This window comes from Pholis gunnellus (genome assembly GCF_910591455.1).
Source record: "Pholis gunnellus genome assembly, chromosome: 23".
NCBI classification, from domain to species: Eukaryota; Metazoa; Chordata; class Actinopteri; order Perciformes; family Pholidae; genus Pholis; species Pholis gunnellus.
Genome location: NC_136550.1, coordinates 10,056,304 through 10,075,683, shown reverse-complemented (window position 1 = coordinate 10,075,683; position 19,380 = coordinate 10,056,304). Strand labels below are relative to the sequence as shown.

The 19,380-nt window shown below is 44.8% G+C and overlaps 1 protein-coding gene across 1 annotated transcript in view; it reads left to right on the top strand.

Annotated features, from left to right (window-relative positions):
* Positions 1 to 19,380, top strand: part of pcxb (pyruvate carboxylase b) — a 244,169-nt gene that overhangs the window by 121,632 nt on the left and 103,157 nt on the right. The window lies entirely within an intron of this gene.

Genomic DNA, 19,380 nt, shown 5'->3' with positions numbered 1-19,380 from the left:
GAAAACAATGTCACACATGCGAGCATATTCACCCAAACCTGACTTACACCGACTGAAACTGCCACTCCAGCTTAAGAGTCTGCTATCATGTCGCAAACACGCACGCTGGCTAAAGCGACGTGTCAACACAAGGACGGCGTCTCGCAGCCAACAAGCGATACAAAAAAAATGACAGATGTGCTCATAGCCGGAATCGGCATCTCGTCGCTGTTTTGCGCAAGTGTTCACACACACAGAAAGTTCGAGCCGCTTGGTGTCAACTGGGACTTTGAAGCCATAATCAGGATTAAACGGGAATCTGCTGTGACGAAGCGGCGGAGGAGGAGGGGGGGAGAGAGGGATGGATGGATGGAGGAGAGGGAGGGAGTGGAGAAATGATGAAGTTGGACGATGCTGGAGAATGAAAAATGAACCAAAGTAAAGACAGAAGGAGAGGAAGTTTCCGTCCGAATGGGACTTAGTGAAACTTTGCGAACTATAAATGTGAACGGGTTGCTTTCATCACCTGCTCGTATTCCGATCCTCTCAAGACAAACCAAACACTTGCCGAGCGTTGTTGCCTTCTGTCTGAATTTGGCACCTGTGAAAGTTGCTCATCTCCTCCTCTGGATACAGATAAACGTGTGGCGTTTCTCTCTGCCACGTTTTCCACCATCCTTGAATCCAGCGTGTCATCAATTATTCAGGGGCTCCAAACCTTTTTGTAATATTTTCTTTTTCAGACTCGGGTTTTTCGACTTTTTTTTTTGACATTCGAATGTTTTTCTCATTCTCACTTAGCAACCAGAACAAGAAAAAAAAATCAAGTTCACGTATATATATATATATATATATATATTTAATATGCAGAATTATCACAGAAATGTTATTTCCTGTGATTAGATGTCCTTTTTGTCAGTTGTCTCTGCGAGGTTTTCACCATACTGAGTGAAACATATAGCCGACTTCTAAGCACAAGACGCTGTGTTTCCACAGCAGCTCTCTCTCTCTCTCCCCCCCCCCCCTGTTCTTTTCTCTCAATCTGCCACCTCGTCTGCTGTATGCGCAGCTTGAGATCAGCTGCGTGCACGTTAAAAAAAAAAAGACATGACACACTCTCATCCCCCCAGTAGCTGTCTGAACGTCTGTGTGAATATTAATTTATAATCACAGTGAGAGCTGGAGACGGGGGGGGGGGGGGGGGGGGGGGGGGGGCGTCGACCTTGCTGGTGCAAAACCTGATTAGTCGGGTGAGTGATGCACCTTCCTCGGAGACGGGCTATCTGTCATGGCGTCTAAGGTTTGGGTCACCTGCAGGTCACTTCCCCTCCAACTCGGCGATGTGTGATCGCGGAGTAAGTGCGCTCAGTTGACTCTTAACGGAATAAAAACAAAAACTACTCCTGAAGTTCTGCGTGTAGCTGCAGAACATCCAACACACAGCCCATGAAGACATGAATAACACAGTAAACGTGTCATTCACGGTAGTAACCTTCTCTGGCATGATGCCTCGAAGCACAACATTAACATGTTCCCCCCCAAAAAATAGAGAGTGCACTCTTCCAGGACACGACGGTGACCTCGGGCACAGTCAGGAGAACTCTTAAAAGGACAGCATGCATGTTAATTAAGTTGAGAGCCGCGCTTTGCCACTTCCTGGCGAGTGCGACGTCTACAGATACCCGAGGGCGGCAAAAAAAGCAGTCGATTACCTGTCTTCTGAAAAAGGAAAGAGAAAAAGATATAATAGCACGGTTAAATGTGCCTTTGAGTTTGAGGAGCGGTGTTGTGCAAGTGCACAGTCATGAATATTGAGATTCGGCAGCGGCGACGTGCATACAAATGCGGACATACTTCCACACAGGAGTGGTGGGGTCCAGGGGGAGGTGGGAGATTTAATTAAGGGTCGGTACACACGCTGATTAATTGATGTGTTCTAATACTCTCACACATGCACAAACACACACACACACACAAAGATTAATACAATCTGCCTACGGGACAATTAACACGCGCTTATGCTCATGTAATAGGTTGAACAACAAACATTATATAACGTTTTTGCACCGTGTTGGAATAAATGGTTCTATATCCTCATCATGGTTTCATAGGTCGCTCTGGTCGATTGCGTTCATTGAAAATAAACTAATGGCGCTTATCAGCCCTAATGATTGATTCAATTATTATCTGAGCTTTGGGTGTTCGATGTTTATTCCCTTTAATAGTCTTTAGAGGAGCTGTCTTCGTACAGCAAACGGCATCATCGGTGTACAGGTTGAACAGTGCATCTGTCTCGCCGTTCTCCTCTCAGACATTTTGGAGTCTTAATTGAACCGGGGCATGACGGTGCGGCGAACTCGCTTTCCCTCGACCGGCTGGTCGCCTCATTATTCCGGTCACACTCGCGAGGGAGAACAGAACGCATCCCCGAACAGTTCATCTCGAGGGCAGCGCTAAATGCAGCGGCGGTTTATTGTTGCGTGCAGCAAAATGTGACGACTACACCTGTAGTACGCATCTGGTTTTTAATTTTTTCCCCAGTGTTTTAAAAAATGCGTGAAAACCCTCGGAGGCAAATCCGATCAGTCAGATCTTCCAGTTTCGCTCTTAAAAGCAGAGCATTATTATTATTTATCTTTTATGTACCATCAATACTGGAGCTGGAGGTCTTATTTATTTACACTAAAATGCCATCATATTCCTCCTTATGAGTTATTTGACAGCTGGGTTTGCTTTCTTTTTCTTTCTGTTGCAACATCTGGCAACCCAGTAGCACTGACAGTTTTCATGTTTTATTTTATTCTATTTTTCTCCCCTAGGCTGAGGTCGACCTGCTGACCGCACTCTTCCTAGTAAACACCACAGCGCCTTGCTCTTGAAGTGTCTGTTTTTTTGCTGGTCGGGCTGAACGGTGTGCTTTCAGCGCCGTTCATCAATACATTAATTTGCCTCTCCACACTCATCCGTCTCTCTCCTGTTCTTCCTGTTGTTCTCCCCTCCACTGCTGACGGCGCTAAGTGCCGAGCTCAGTTCGACAGTACAATTACCGTACAGTGAGTATGCACACACGAGCACTTGTGAACATGTATATTACAGGGCGTTCCAGCCGTACTCCACAAGTGGACATAAATAGGTTGGACGGGTGAAGTGGAGGTGCACTTGATTGTAATTTTTGAGCCGAAGTAGAGTTCTTGTTGTCTGTAAAAACGAACACATAACAGCCCACCAGTTTCGACATTTACTAAGACCTCGTTGAAGCCCGGCAGAGGCGGCAGGCCGGCAGAAGTGACATGTTTACAGCCGTGTTGGACAAAGCCTTTCAGAGTGGCATTTCATCTCTAGTCTAGACTGCTAGATCGATGCAGAGAGAGGAAAAAAAATAAAGCAGGACTAAAAAAAAAAGTCTTAAGCTCTGCTATCGGCCCCTCGGGGCTGCATTATTCATTGAGCCTCCAGTCTAAAAGTGTTGGATGGAACAAACAAAATGCTGATAAATTTCCTGTTTTTTGACCAAATTCGTGCTGAATATGTAGAGTCTGACTTCACGATGTTGAGGTGGAACATGCTCAGCAGATGTCACGATCGTCTGTCAGCAAATCTCTCAGCAGTTCTTCCATTAGATGAGTTGAATTTCGACATTTCTTGATCTCCAGTGGATCACTTGGCCTGAAGGTCAAAAAAGTCTATTTTCTTCTGATGGTCAAAAAAGTCTTATTTTCTTCTTTTTTGTTGTTGCAAAAAATCAATATCTACAGTAATATATTCTACAGCACTGCTGTGTTTTTATGTTTCTGTGGTGCCTGTGCTGTTTTAAGGAGAGGAAACGAGTACCAGTCTGCTTCTCACACAGCAGCCCCTTCATCAAAGGATGCAGAAAAGTTAGCTGCTTCCTTGGGGCCTCGGAGGAGTAGCGCTACGCTAAAGGAAATGTGACACTGTAGCACAGGGTTTGGCATGGGATTATTTACAGTTCTGAATGTCAGGGTTTTTTTACACACTGGAAGCCCGTGGGGCACAATGAATCGGAGCAAAAAGTGGAATGACCGAGTCGTTCCCCATCCTCAGTTAGAAGCTGAAACCCCCATTCCTTCAAGAATTACCTCAAATCACCTTCTCTACGCCGAATCCTCTTCCTCTCCACGTCGTCCACCTCAACTCACTCTAATTCGCTCATAACTTTTTAAAATGTTCTCCCGTCTACCTCCATTTTTTAAAAAAATACATATTTATTAATACAGTTTTTCCAGTAGTGTTGGTGATCTGGAACTGAAGCTTATTCTACCACAGCCTTCACTCTAAGTGGCTCTCGGTAAGAGCATCAAGTAAATGCCTAAAATATGAAATGGAAAATGTTCCCGAAAATGGTCTGCAATATCGCTTTAAAAAAGTAAAATAATGTTCACAGCTGTCACAAAGCTGTCTGTCAACGGACTTAGATCATCCTTACAGAGATAATTAGATAAGTACTTTGCTCTCCTGTCAGCGGACTGGAAATAATCATTTAAATGAATTGATATTATCTCATTAAATCACGGCGAGTCTGGTGGCAACACTGGACTTGGAAGTATCTGACTGAGCAACAATGGATTCAGACGTGTGGCAGTTTGGGGAAACAAATACACAGCGCGTCTGATATATTCATCAGGAATCAACTGTTCTGCCTGAACAATCAAAGATTTCTTTGCCAGACTCTTTCGGAAGGACCGCTCGTCTGTTGATTGGGTTTGCATTGGGCTCTCTGCTGCTTCAGCAAATCAAACAATGCAATTCCATTCAGATCGACGGATAGAAACAAAGCAAACAAGTCCGGCATTAGAAACAAAGACGAGGAAGATTTCCGAGATCAATTGTTTCGGGTTTGAACTTGTTTACTTCTGGAAAGCCGGCTAATGGTTTGAGCTACTTGGACAGCATTTTTAAAAAAGCGAATCCGTGAGTCAATAGAGAGGAAACAATGGGGGGGAAAAGCATGGAGGTTGAAGAACAGAATGGAGGATTAGGGGAATGTAATGAAAACAAGGGAAAGACTGCCATTAAGAGGGTTGGCTAAATATTTCAAAGAACAGGAGGGATGAGGAGAAAGAGAGGAATTACTTTGCTAGAGTGCCTCCTGTTTCAGTCGCTTTAATGGCTGATTGAGAACAAAAGTCTCTCTTCTAATTCTAATGAGTTTAATAATGGCTTGCCCTTTGCCAGGTGTTTGGATCAGCTAATGTCTGGATTCATTAATTGTCAATTAAAACCGCATCAGGTGCAGGCTCCCATACTCAGCCCGGCTCTCAGTGCAAACACTTAAATAACCCCCGTCGAATAAGTGTTTGCTGTGCTCAGACGTTTGATGTCAGTCCACAAACGGAATGAGATAAGCGCGGGTGGTAAAGTTTTGATAAGAACTCAAGATGGATTTAGGATAAGACACTCTAAAGGCGAAGCGGCCTTTTCCTTATCTGTGCTTTTCTGTGACGTGATTGGCAGTTTGCATTTGGGTTCTGTAATGCGGAGCGGGGGGGGGGGGAGGGGCCGAGTGAGCGAACGAGGGGATGCATAAACAGTGCTCGGATCGATGGCAAAGCGATGGGCGCGCTGTTCAGAGAACCCAGACTTTATATTCCCAACGATGGAACTAATGCGGTCCGTTTCCACGTCTCAGAGTGCACTCGCAGGAGTGCGTGTTGGTTTTTTTTTGGTGAGAGAATAAGGGGATTTGTCTCATTTTGAGTTGACAATGAATTCGAGCTTAATACTCGGTGCTGCTGCAGAGGAAACAAATGCTTTCTACACAGGAGAGCGAGGGGGGGGGGCAGATACCATGACGACGGGAGTGTTAACTGCAACCTCTACTCTTCTTTTCTCATTCGCTCTTCTCTCGTCTACTTGTTTGATTTCAATCCAATCCGCATTGCTGTATTAGCTCAATTTTTGTGTAAAGCAAGTGAATAGTTCCTGCATAAATCGCTTTATTTACCGCACATACACTGTGCTAGAATGTTATTGATATTATAACAGCCACACTTTTTTACCCGCACGACAACAAATTGGATGGCTTTCACGTGTACCATTCAAAGTCAGTGCTGAGTTTGACATTTGGGCTTTTACAGTGTAGATGTCCAGATGAAGGATAGAAGATAAAAGAGTGCTTATCAGGCCACATTCTGGCCTCCTTTCCAGCCCAAAGGGTCCAGCGTTTGTGATCCTTAAGTCCAGTTGCTGTGGCATTTGCTCTCAGACACAAGTGGCTTTAAAAAGGGATCGCTCCCTTGAATAAGACTGACTGTACTCTGCCTTTGTTCGGTTCCACAGAGGGGTCTAAGACACATTTTTGTAGTTTTATTAGTGCTTATGTCTCTATATGATGTCTAGGGTTTGGCTATCGCATCTTAATCTCTCTCTAGACAACATTCAAGATGTATCTCAGGATTACAATAACCAAATCCCAGACAATATGGACTCTTATATCCCAATATTGATATGAATGCCCAGCTCTACAGTTGGAAAGATTCAATTGGCAGCCGCCGCTTGGCACATAGCAGTAATTGTATGCCTGCACTGACACATTGTCATGTGTCTGAAAGTCGGTGCCAGAGAGAATAATGCGGAGACAGAAGCGGCAGTGTGGTCTGTAAAGTTTTTGGAGGAGGCGGGATACAGCAGACACGGCTAAAGGTTCTCCGTCGTACAAATGTTCCCTTTTCTGTTCCTTCCTTCGGGGCTCTTTAAGGGGAAAATGATGTTCAGTCAGGACTTTAAAAGACTTCAATGAGCGGCCCAAGTATAGTGCTGGACTGTGTAATGAAATTGGTCAAGCGGCGATATTTGGGTGGTGTGCAGCACTAAGATGCCAATACCATTGGGGTTTATTCTATTTAAAATACACTTGAACCACCATAATGGTGACTGTGTCCATGCAGATAAAGGGTGGCACAGTCATTCTGCTGTTTTTCTTTGCTACTCCTGTGCTCATTGTATTGACCTGTCATTCACTGACTTCTTTGTTTCTCCAGCAAAGTTGTCAAGGTATTATTTATTGCTGTTTTGTTCTTTTGAATTCTTTGCCTCGCCTTTTTTTCTGTTCCTCAATGCCAGCATTGTTCTCTTTCCTGGTTGCCAGCCACAGCAGCGATGCTGGTGTTGTTTTCATGCCCATAGACCTCCATGTTTGTGTGTGTGTGTGTGTGTGTGTGTGTGTGTGTGTGTGTGTGTGTGTGTGTGTGTGTGTGTGTGTGTGTGTGTGTGTGTGTGTGGGTTGTCCAGGCGAGTGGGAGGCTGATCTCGGCTGACCCTTCACCTGTGCGACTGACGTGCGCCAACGTGGTTTGACACGTTTGCGCCCCTTCACCTGCGCGGATAGTCTCGTTACGCATCTATGCGCGTACATACATACATGCGTTTACACTTCTCTGAGCGATTGCACGCTGCTGCTGCTGCTGCTGCTGCTGCTGCTGCTGCTGCTGCTGCTGCTGCTGCTGCACGTCCACTTCTGAGCCTTCGACCATCTGTGTGGTCAGGAGGTTCAATTATATTCAAAACAACTCAATGATGCAAGTGCTGGAGCGGACCCCCAGGTGCACGGAGGGGACAGGGTCCACGGCTTTGTGGGCGTACAGCAGCGCTTGAGAGGTTACGCAGGGGGACTGTGTGTGTGTGTGTGTGTGTGGACCTTGTTGCTGTCCTTTTTGTTGGATGATGTTTGTTGACCCACAGTTCCCTGAAGTTAGTTCATTATGGGGTTACTGGCAGTAGACCAGCAGGCGAGGGACATGCTAGTGTTTAATACATTCAGTGAATGCAGCTCTTGACTGGTGCGTGTGTAGGAGTTACTGCCTTTTTATACGACGATGGAAAGCAATGGAGGTGGGATTATGTGTTAGTTTTGTACTTGTTGGCACAAACGCTGCTGTATTTAAGGGTTTGCTTCCCTCTAGAGGCACCCGTTTGAGATCTTTGAGATGTTTTGGGTAAATATCCACCAACTGTTTTGTCCCATACTGAGAAATAAAATCCCAAACAGCAGACTCTTCAAACTGTGAACATCTTTCAGCCGCAGATCGGAGCGTGCCGTGACATCGGTTTTCAGCTACGCAGTAAATATTTCATAATTCATCTCTTGTACAAGCGGCGGCACACAAAAGGACGCTGATTAAACCTCACCTTTTATTGAACCCTGCATCGATTTTTGGGGACTAATCAGTTGCTGCTCATGTAGGTGACTGACCCTAAACACTGGGTGTATGACATTACGTTGGGAGTCTTTATCACAAGCGAAGCCACTGCAGAATGACTGATTATTTTTAGCGCCTGGCGACTTACGCTGAGTCATCACTGAAAAATTGTAGTCCAAGGCCGCTGCCATTTTCTCTAGAATAGGACCATTTTTTTTGCGTGCAATGACGGCGGCAGACCTCATCATTTTATTTGATTAAACTCTACAAGCTCCTAGTTGAGTAGTATTTCTTTCCTTACACAGCAAATGTTTTTTTATTGCAGCAAGTTGTTGTGTGCGTCTTTGGAAAGTTCCATGATCAGTGCTGAGCAATGTGCCAAGGCCCGACATCTCTGTGTTTTTCATGGAAGTAAAAGTAATACATTCGCCTCGGCGCCGTCGTGCTGCTGCTGGAAAAAAGCGCCGGGGCGTTGTTAAAGCTCCGCTTGTTCCCCCTCGTCGTCTCCGATGCCGCGGATGTTTGGCAGCGCCTTGATCTGAAGCGAGCGCGAGCTTAAGCTGCGGCTTAACAATATGAGGCCCACATAGCTGCAGATGTTGTATATACAACCCTCACCTCGAGAGACGCGAGTGACAGCCCGTTGTGTGTCAGACAACAACTGTATCGTCTATTTCCGTTTGTTTTCCCCCCCAAACATCTGCAAAGTTGTTCTGCCGTTGAATGTCTACTGGCATAGTTTGTTTTCCCGCAGTCTAACATTATTAAATGAATTACACCTCCTGCTTGCAGATTCAAATGGAAATTGGGTTTTAGATTAGATCTAATTGTTGCCAGCTGCCTAAACAAACATCTCTGACTGCCTCGTTTTTTTACATACCTCATGGGATCCCTTCTCCCATTTAGCTCGAAAATTCCTGCACACGTCCACAAAACCCCATTGCGATAAAGTGCTGGATACCGAAATGCAAAAAAAAAAAAAAGAATCAACCAGCATTCTGAGTACCGACACTGGAATCGGAGCTCTGTTAAGTTTTATTTACCACGTTTAAACCCTACACGGGTCTTCCTCAGGCAAAGAAGCTCAATGTTTTGAATCACAAGCAACGGGGGCCGGGGGGCAAAGTTGTACTGTAAGACCAGCAGCTGGATCATATTTACTTTTAGTAATGAGTGTGACAATCATCCGCTCCCTCCGCAAGGACAGAAGGGAGACATTGAGCGATTAGTTGAAGCATCGGAGAGGCCGTCGGTAAAAGTCATTTTAGCGTTTTTGGAGATTTGCACAGAACTCTCTCAGGTTGTTAGTGATGGTAAGTGGTGTTGGTTCAGAGATGGGAGTGGATTTGTGGGGCCTCCCTAATTGAGCATCCACAAAAGGCAAACGTAAGCTGCTTGTGTACTGTATACAGCTTGTGTTTGTCGCAGTCATTCAGCAAGCAAGAGATGAACACTAGAGATGCTGAGGGTGTACGCCATGCATCTATGGACGTCTTCTTCTCTGCTGTAGTTCTCTTTGACATGTGGCTTTCTTCTCTTTCACTTCGTCTCTCGCTCTCTTCCCTTTTCTCCTCTCTCGCTCCGTATTCTTGCCCCCCCGTGTTGCTTCCTCTCTAGAAAGATGGCACCCCCCTTGTATCCATCTCGAAGTCCTTGCCAACGTCTCTCACACACACACGCCAAGATCTCCTGCCGTCGCCCTCCCTGAAAAAGAATCCGCAGAACCTCTCAAGATGAGAAGAGCTACAAAATCCCACTCTCTCCCTCTGATCAGGGGTCTGTAGGGAGCCCGCAGGGATGATGAGTCGGAGGAGTAGGTGGTAGCATCGCCACATGGAGGACAGAACGAGGAGCGAGGAATGATGAAAATGAGGGCAGGGAGGGGAAAAGTGAAGAAGATGGGCAGTGGGCGGGAATGGTAAGAGAGAGAGAGGCACTGATGAGCATGAGAGGCCCTGCGGTGCAGTAAGAAAAAGAGGAGAGGAAAAAAATCACATCTGGGACCAGAATACGAGAAAAGCAGAGATGCCAGGTCTAAAATAAGTGAGAGGAGAGGAAAGAAAAAAATGGAGCACGCTGAAAGGTATTGGGGAGCACGGAAGAAACGCCGCGCGATGGGGAGGTGGAGTGAAATTTTTCTGAGAGAAGCTGTCAGCGGAGTGACGTGCTTCCCCCGGTCACAACGGAAGACACGAGTTAAAACGAGGGAAGTTTTGCAGAGGTGAAAGAGATCGAGGGGGGGGGGGGGGGGGTGAGAGGCAACGACTGCGAACAATCGCAGGACCGCAGAGAGCGGCCGGCAAAAGAGCTCAATGGGACGGAAATTGGATAAACGGCGAGATGGAGGGAGGTTTAGAGTGGTGGCCAAGAGAGGCCAGCGTGTCATAGAATGAGACTTCTGGGCGAGATGCAAGTGCCTCTGTGGTGTTTCTTATTGTCAGTCTTTCAACGGTAGACTCCACAGCTCCCACTGAGCCGGTCCATTCAGACGCGTTGAAAACGGATCACCTCCAGCCGCTCGCTTGGTGGAACATTTACTGACACTGGTTAGAAGTCTTAGGTGACACTAATACTGCTGGAGGGCTTCTGCTCCCACTGGGATAAAAGAGGCAGGGCACATCGGATGAAGGCGTCCAACGAAAAAGTCACATCTTCTGTTCCTGAACCTTCCTTTCTTTTTTGCTGGCAAACTTACTGAAAGAACATTTTGAGTTTTGTAAGCCTCTTAAACAGATGACAGAAACATGTTTCAACAGCAGACAAAGAGAGAGAGAGTGCTGGAGAGGATAAGGAGGGAAGATAATCATTGTCGCTCAATGTTCTCTTACTTAGCGGCTGAATGAGGAGTGGGCTGGAGAGGGAGAGGAAAGAAAGAAAAGTGTGCAGAGTGAGGACAGAGGTGAAGGAGAGAGAGCTGCCGGATGGAAGAGATCGTGTCTTTCATCATGAAGTTGGAAATCAAATCCCCTCTTTAGGTTTGTACGTTATTGGTTTTTGCAGTTTGTACACATTCTGAAGCTTTGTGATCCAGAGTGAACTTTCTACTGAATCACTAAAATTCCCTGCGTATGGTGGAAACGTTGATTTAGGTGAAAGAAAACACAAAAGTCAGGTTCCAGTTGACAATTAAAAATACAAAACTATATTGAAGTAAGGCTCTCAGGCATTCTCTTTCAAATATGTATTCTCTGGTAGATCAACTTCTCTCATTTCATGTTCTCCCTGCTGAGTCAACACAAGATTTACTTTTACCTCCTCTGTGTCTTTTGTTTTGGGGAAGAAACCTCTTTACATGTGCATGCGACGTCTATTCATCTTAATTCATTCATAAAGCGTTGGACTTTAATAGCTCATATGTGTTCAAAACGTTCTGCTCACACCTAACATTTTCCACAGAACTGTGTTCGAGGCTTAAGTCTTACTATTCCTGCAATATTTTCTAATGAAAATGAAGTCATTATATTATAACAAATAATCTAGAACATAAACTAACAGAGAACACTTTGTGGCGTATAGTCCACACAATTGTGCTAGAGAGCCATAACTCTTGCATAAGCACCTTTTCCATTGTAAAAGACAGAAGTCCTGAAGAAGCCAAGAAGCTGAGGAAATGATCAACATCTGAAGATAACTTCAAACAGCATTAAAGCATGGCACAACAGAGCGTCAAAAGTTTTCAGCAATATCTTCTAACACTGCGCATTATATCATAAAAATCGCTGCAGCGAACGCGGCCGTAGGCAATATTAAAGAAGTTCACTCAAATATTGGTACGGACCATTCTGACCTCCCAAAATATTGCTAGGTTCGTATGCAATCCTGCGCCCTTGATTACAGACCGACTCTGGGAAGTCGGTGTAAAAAGCTTTTCATCCGCGGCGAGAGAAATGAAAGGGGGAACTAAGGTAGAGGCGCTAAAGCAGAAAATATACGAAAGAACGAAATGGAGGAGGACAAGGTCAGAGGGACAAAGATGAAATGCCAAAATTATATTTGGGTGAGACAACGAAAGTGGAGAGAGGAATTTTAATATTAAAGAGTATGAGTGGGCAGGTGGGGCGGTGCTGATATGGGAAGCCAAAGTGGAAGACATTACCTTTTATAGAGAGAAAGGAATCGAGGAGAAAGAGAAGAAGCTTCATGTTCTTCAGCGGGAGGATGATACAGAGAGACGATCAATACTTTCTTACAGTCATAAGAGCAGAGTGAAATGAGGGAAAGACGGTTCGAGCCAACTGGTGGAACAACAGAGATGCAGGCAAAGGTTCAGGTCAGGGAGAGGTGGAGATTAGGAGCGAATGCCCCGAACTATGGATTGAACTAGAAGTCGGTGGAGGTGAAGGGGGGAGCGAATTAGACTGTGAATGGAAGGAAACGGGGAGGAAATGATGCGTCAAGGAGGCTCACTTTGAGCATTGTTTCTTCCAATCTTTCTCAGCTTTATTTCTTCTTCAATTTCCTTTCACATCTGTCCCTTCTCTAAGGTGCTCTGTGTAGCATGTCATTATCAAATGAACTCCGCCGCCACGGCGTAATTAAACACGCCGAGAGTGATCGTGTCCGTGGTGTGGCTGGTGCTGGTGCTTATCAAAAAGTCAGCACATTTCCAAGGAAGCCTGACTTGAGGGTCTCAACTTTACACAAATTGAACGCAGGCTGTCAGCAGTTCCAACCCCCCCACAAAAAAAAAATTAAGAAGCTGGCTATCATGTACGATGGTTTCCCTCCCTTCTACTGCCGTCATGCTCCGGTTATCTCCCTCACTTCCGCCATCAACCTTTCTCCCATCTCTCCATCTCTCCTCCTCCTTTGCTCTTCTGTGTCCAATCAATCCTTTTATCTACCGTCTCTCTACTTCTATCTCCTCATCTTTCAGTCCTCCCACTCTCTCTCTCTCTCTCTCTCTCTCTTTCTCTTTCTCTCTCTCGCACATCGTCTCCATGCTATGCCGAGTCGTCAAGGAGTCGAGTTCAAGAGTTACTGCCGGCATACGATATGAAGCGGCTGTCTTTTTAAATGAAAAATGCTCTGAATTAGCACATTGAATCTGATGAGATAATATTCTCACATAGACTGTCATTGTAACTAATGCTCCATATGTATAAATATTCATCATTAGCTGTTCAGACACTCCGTAGTCATCATTCAAGCCTCATGTCACCTGAGCCTGGTTAACCATAATTGCAAACAGAAAAAAAAAAAAAGAAGATGAAATCCAAGACAGAAACGGTGATTAGTGTCTGGGTAGTCATGGATCTACGTGTTCCAAGATCAGCATTTAATTTGAAGTATCCTGTCACAATGGCACCATTACCATCAGAATATCCGACAATAGAGCTGCGTGATGCTTCATTAGCTCATGCAGGGAAAACAGAGCTGTCAACGTCAATAGAACGGTGTAGTTAATAATGGCGACATTGTTATTTTATCACACAGGTGAAATCTTGAAATAGAATCTGTGGAATTTGGGAACACGGCAGGAAAACCTTTACAGTGACTTTAAAGTGACAGCGGAGCAGCTGTAATGCACTCGTAGCCAGACGACCTGCACATATGGTAAGAGGAGCGCCTTGAGTCTGTTGTAGTACAGAAGGTCAGATGTGAAATAGCTTCATTACCTTCTCACTGAAGTGAAGGAAAAATATGTTGTCCAGCCTCTCGGATAAAAACTGTTCTGAAGGTTTGTGTATCATTTGTTGCGGTTGATTTGACAATAGCCATCTAGCTCCGTCACACTGCTTCATATTCACTAAATCCTGCTGACAATTTCGGTTGAAGCGGCCATTCAGACGTCGTGCGACTCCCACGGCCACTCCATCTTTTTGGAGGGGTTGTAATCACTCCAAATGCTAAGCGCTAACTCTTGGCGTCACATTTGTTCATTGCCCACGCATCTTTATTTGAGGTAGTTGATGCAAGCGAGTTAGCGACACATCGAGGTGTTGTCCAAGACGATGTATAAGTTATTAAAAAAACTGTCGATGGTAAATATAGAACAATTTAAATAATACTTCTGCTATCAGCCAAAATATTACAGTTAATGTCAATTTATCGTGACACCCATACCAGGTAGATATGAAGTTTAATTTACTATACAGCTGGGCCATAATCAGTGTGAGCTGCAAAGATGAATTAAGTAGTTCTCAACTGTTAAATTAATCGCCAACTATTTTGGAACTTTATTTAAGAGAAAAAAAGTCTTAAATCTCTCATCCCAGCCTCTTTAATGTGAATATGTTCTGGTTTGTTTTCTCGTCTATGACGGTGAACCGTAAACCTTTGGGTTGTGGACAAAGCAAGACGTTTGAGGACGTTATCTGGGGCTTTGGAAATCCCCTTATAGACCAAACAACTAATCAATTAATACAGAAAATAATCCGAGTCGCAATGACGTCACCTATGTTGTGATAAATGCTTATCGAGATGTGAAATGACCTATACTGTGATACCAGCCCTGATTTACCATGATTTAAGTCAACAACATGCTAGTGTTAATTAACTCAGAGCTACATTTATTCTTGTGGGACATCAGAGCATCACACACGAGAGCTTATTAAATATCATGTCCTTCATTCGACCCTACATGCACATTAATTCATACGAATCTGGTTTGTGGGATTATTTCTTTTACTGTAATACTCGTCTCTCCTCTCAGCAGAATTTTGTCCCACGTCTTCACTTATTAAATCACTTTGTGCCTCGGCCAAGTTCTAAAAGGTTGAGTCATGTTTTAAAAGGAACTCTGGGATGATCTCTAAGACCTCTATTCAGCTGTTTTTCTATTTTTCCTCTGGTGTGCTGCTTCATCAGAAGAGTTCCACTAATACTTGCGACACTGCTGCATAGTTGCCCTGCGACTCTGCTCTGTTTCTACCAGCAGGCTGCAGAACTGGTCATACTGGGTTCTAGTGCAACACGAGGGGGGGGCTGAGTCCCGATGCATCCTGAGTCAGCATTTACTGAGCATGACTAGGGGGGGGGAATGCATCATACCTTGATCATAACTGCAAATGTCAGAGCAAGTTTGACTACAGGCAGCCGTGGCCTTTCAGGACACACACGAGCATGCACGCAAACAGCACTGCCACAAGGTTATCTCCTCCTGCTTACACACACACACACACACACACACACACACACACACACACACACACACACACACACACACACACACACACACACACACACACACACACACACACACACACACACACACACACACACACACACACGTACGTTTGTGTATGCCTGTGTTACTCAGCATTTTTTTAATTAATCAAATTGGGCCAGGGTTTTGCCTTGGGCAGAGAGAGAGAGAGAGCAGAGGGAGGGCTGGCGTTGTTAGTGCACTGTGTTGTTCTTGCCCGTCACACACAACTGCACACACACACACACACACCGCCTCCCATTCTCTAAGGTGACTGTAGCACAGACTCAGCCCTGCTTTTTTTTAATGTGGCCACTTATTAGCTTCAAATCAAATTGTCCTCTAACCTGATGTCCTGGGACGCGCACTCTTCCCTCTCCTCCTCCCTCCTCGCTGTTCTTTATTTCCTCTGGTGTCCCCGTTGATGGCCTCGAATTAGGACACCGTCTACCACTCAGGTGATGTCTGGCGGCTGAAGCTCAAGAGAGCGCGTTAACCCTTTTCGCACGTCCAACACCGCAGACAGCCCAGTTACCCCTCCCACACACACACACACACAATCACACACACACACACACACTCCCCCGCGTCTCATTTGATCCTCTCGCGGTTAACGGGTCTTGTATCTTCCTGGTAATAAATTGTGGCAAAGTACTTACGTGACAAAAATAACACAGACTCGCACGCACGGAGCGAGCGCATTCAGCCGCAAAAACGCACGCACGCACGCACCCACACACACACACACTGAAAGCTAAACACAATGACCTTCCTCCACTTCTCTCCCTCCCTTGCTCATCAACGTCTATTTGTCTATCTCTAGTCAGCGTTCTCACATTCGCCGCTCTCTCTCTCTCTCCCCCTCTCTCTCCACATCTTTTACACGCTCCAATTTGGGCAGAGCCTGCGAAGCGCTTCATGGGAAATGAAAACATGCGGTAGCCGAGGTGGATGACAACAGAATGAGATCTTTCCATCTCTCTCTGTGTCCATTTTCCACCAGCGCTACTTTTGATCTTGAGATGACTCTCTGCAACGCTGACACTGCTGATCCCGCTGAGAATGAGCAGCAGCTCTGCAGCGTTCAGCCCCTTTCAGCGTCACTGGTTTTTGTTGGGTTCCTGCCTCCGAGACACCTCCCTGCGGTGCGCCCACCACTGGGCTGGGATCCAGATTCAAACCCTGAACACGCTGGTGGGATTACCTTTCCCCTCTAGTGATGGAAAATCCTGGGAATCCCCCCCCCCCCCCCCCCCCCCCCCGTACGCGGGTGATGCCGTGACCATTTCACCTGTTGCCACCGTGACCTGGATACAAATATGAATACATGCATGGATGTTTTTGCCTGCTGTAGTTTAAACGTCCCTCCTCCTGCTAATCTATGTTTTTAGAAGTTGAATTAAGCCGCAGATTGCTGCCAGCTCGCGCCTGTGCTGTGTTGCTGAATTGGAGTTTGACTCAGCTGCAAGGCTCCTGTATTGTTTTACATTAGAAACCAGCCGATATGGACGGTAATAGCAAAGCATCACAATCGCGATCCATTAGTCTGACAGCTTTTAGTTCTCTCTCAATCTGTTTGTTGTCACTTCAGCTCTCTTTCCCATCCCGCGTGTCATATCAAATCTGTTCTGTTTTTAGTCTTTTGTTTACTCACGCCTTTTTGTCTTTCTAAATGCGTTTCCATCTGTTCCCGGAAACTATTGATCTCCCCCTTTTTCCTCAGTTTGCTTCTCCTTTATCCTCTTGTTGTTTTGTTTTTTTCCGCTGCCATCTTTCCTCTCTTGGGCTGTTTTTAATTACCTCAAGGAGGTTCACTTCACCCTTACCTTCTAATCGCCTCCACTGACTGACAAGTAAACAACTTCACATCCGCCACAGAGACGTGCGCGCACTGAAGCTTCTTTGACTCACAAGTTTTGCCGTGAGCTCAAAAACATTTTCATCACTGCTGAGTCATCTTCACATTTCTCTCCAGATCCAAACCAAACCTTTTTCTTGATCACCTATATCCAAGTAAACCAGTAGATTACTGATTTAAATAGCACGTTTACTGTCTTAAATTCTGGTTCAGCCACTTGCTGATGAACTGAACTACAATGACTCGGACAAATAATGTGATACTTTGGATTCTTTTCACGCACGCACAGCATGCTTTTGTGCCAAATGCCGTTAAGTGCGCCTGTGAACACACGAACATGATACACAACTTACTCCCTTGTGTTAATAAGTCCATCAATGTTCCATACATGTCATTTTTATTATTTATATCAAGTTCAGAGAACAATATTGACTTTGGCAAAATGAAATCAAAACAGAAAGGAAACAACAGTAATGGTTAAAAGTCATTATTAACTATGTAGTTGGCTCTGTTTTATAGGCATCTGCGTGTGTGTGTGTGTGTGTGTGTGTGTGTGTGTGTGTCTGTCTTTTTGGGTGTTTGTGCTTGCCAGTTTGTGTGTGTTTGTGCTGTGTGTGTGCTTCTTCAATAGATCTTTTTCAGTCTTGTTATAATCAACATATATTTTTTTTTTTTCTCTAATCTGGAAGATTTTTTTGTCTAAAACCAAAAAATCACACATTTTATTGTTTTGGATCCTAACCTCATTCCCCAGAAAACTTTTGAAAAACAGAAACACATGGTGCGACAAGTAACATCGTTTTTATATATATACTATATATATATATGTACTTTCAAGTTTGCTCTTTTTGTATTTTCTCACTTTTCAGAGTCTCTGTGGTTCTGTGCCGTTGATTCAGTCGTCCCAAAATGAGTTTCACAAAGTCTTGAAGAAGAGTTTATATCATGAGTGGCTTCCCTGGTGCTTCTGCCATACTGTATATATATATATATATTTTTATCTGCTTCCTTTCTGAAAACATTCACTGTTTGGATTTAAAGTGAATCCATGTGGCACAATGGAGTCTGAAGTCACAAAAAACAAGTTTAACCCCCCCCCCCCCCCTTAACGTTTGCCGCTTTCTGACCGTGCTACATTGCTGGAAATAGTGATTTATTCCGGTTTTGCTGAAAACTGCTGCTGCTCTTCCTTCACTTTTGGGTGGACCGCCGCTAATCTTTATTTATATATATATATTTTTTTAAACATTTATTCCGTTCACTGCATTACCAGAAAGCGCTAAACATTTTAAAAACACAAATGGAGTCTGGTTGACCGGATTGCCCCCCTTCACAAACATTCATATACATGTGCGCACACTTAACACACACACAGGCACACATACACACACCCTTGTCCCTGATCCGTCAATGCATGCATACTTATGCACCTATTAGCATTGTTCATTTGTTTGGTCCATTATCATCCGGCGTCCAATACAATCTTGTCTTTCACAAATGCACGCGAGCCGATGTTCCATCATTTGCACCCGCTGTCTCCTCCACTTTGTAATCCATATCGACTCCATTGTAATCCCAATATCTTTCTTTTAATAATGTCTGTGCTGCACACGCTTTTTTTTTTTTTTTTTTCCCAGCCAGTATCGATTGATCATGTCCAATGCGCCCCGGCTCTGTATTTATGCTCCCATAATCCGCAGGCACGGCAAGCCAACAAAAAAAAAAATCATTGCCCCAGCCACAGAGGACACATAAAAGTCACAATCATTGTGTTTTGGAAAAGAGTTTCAAAATGGCCGTCGGTGTTCCCAAAAAAACAAAAACACAACGTGACAAAGCAGGGCGATGCCGTCCAAATCTCTCTTGCTGTTGTTGCTTTTTTTTTTTTATCAGAGCGGAGCGCTTCTCCCTTATAACCGGTTGTGTTGTTGTTGTTTCTGATCCAGTGTAAACCCTTGTGTTGTTGTGGGGGCTGAAGCCCTAGAGAGCTGAAGACTGTTTCTATTAGTGTGTAGGCTTTACTGAGCTCACGCCATCTCTGTCGCTGCTGTATAACCTCTGTTCTGTTGCTCTCTTGACGTTTTCCTGTTTGATTATGTCTCTCCCTCTGTGACTATATATATATATCACTCACGTTGTCTGTTCTTACATCTGTCACTCTCTTTTATCTAGATGTCTCTAAGTTTTGTTTTCGTGTGTTCCTGCTTTCCTTCCCATCTTGTATCACTTCATTTTTA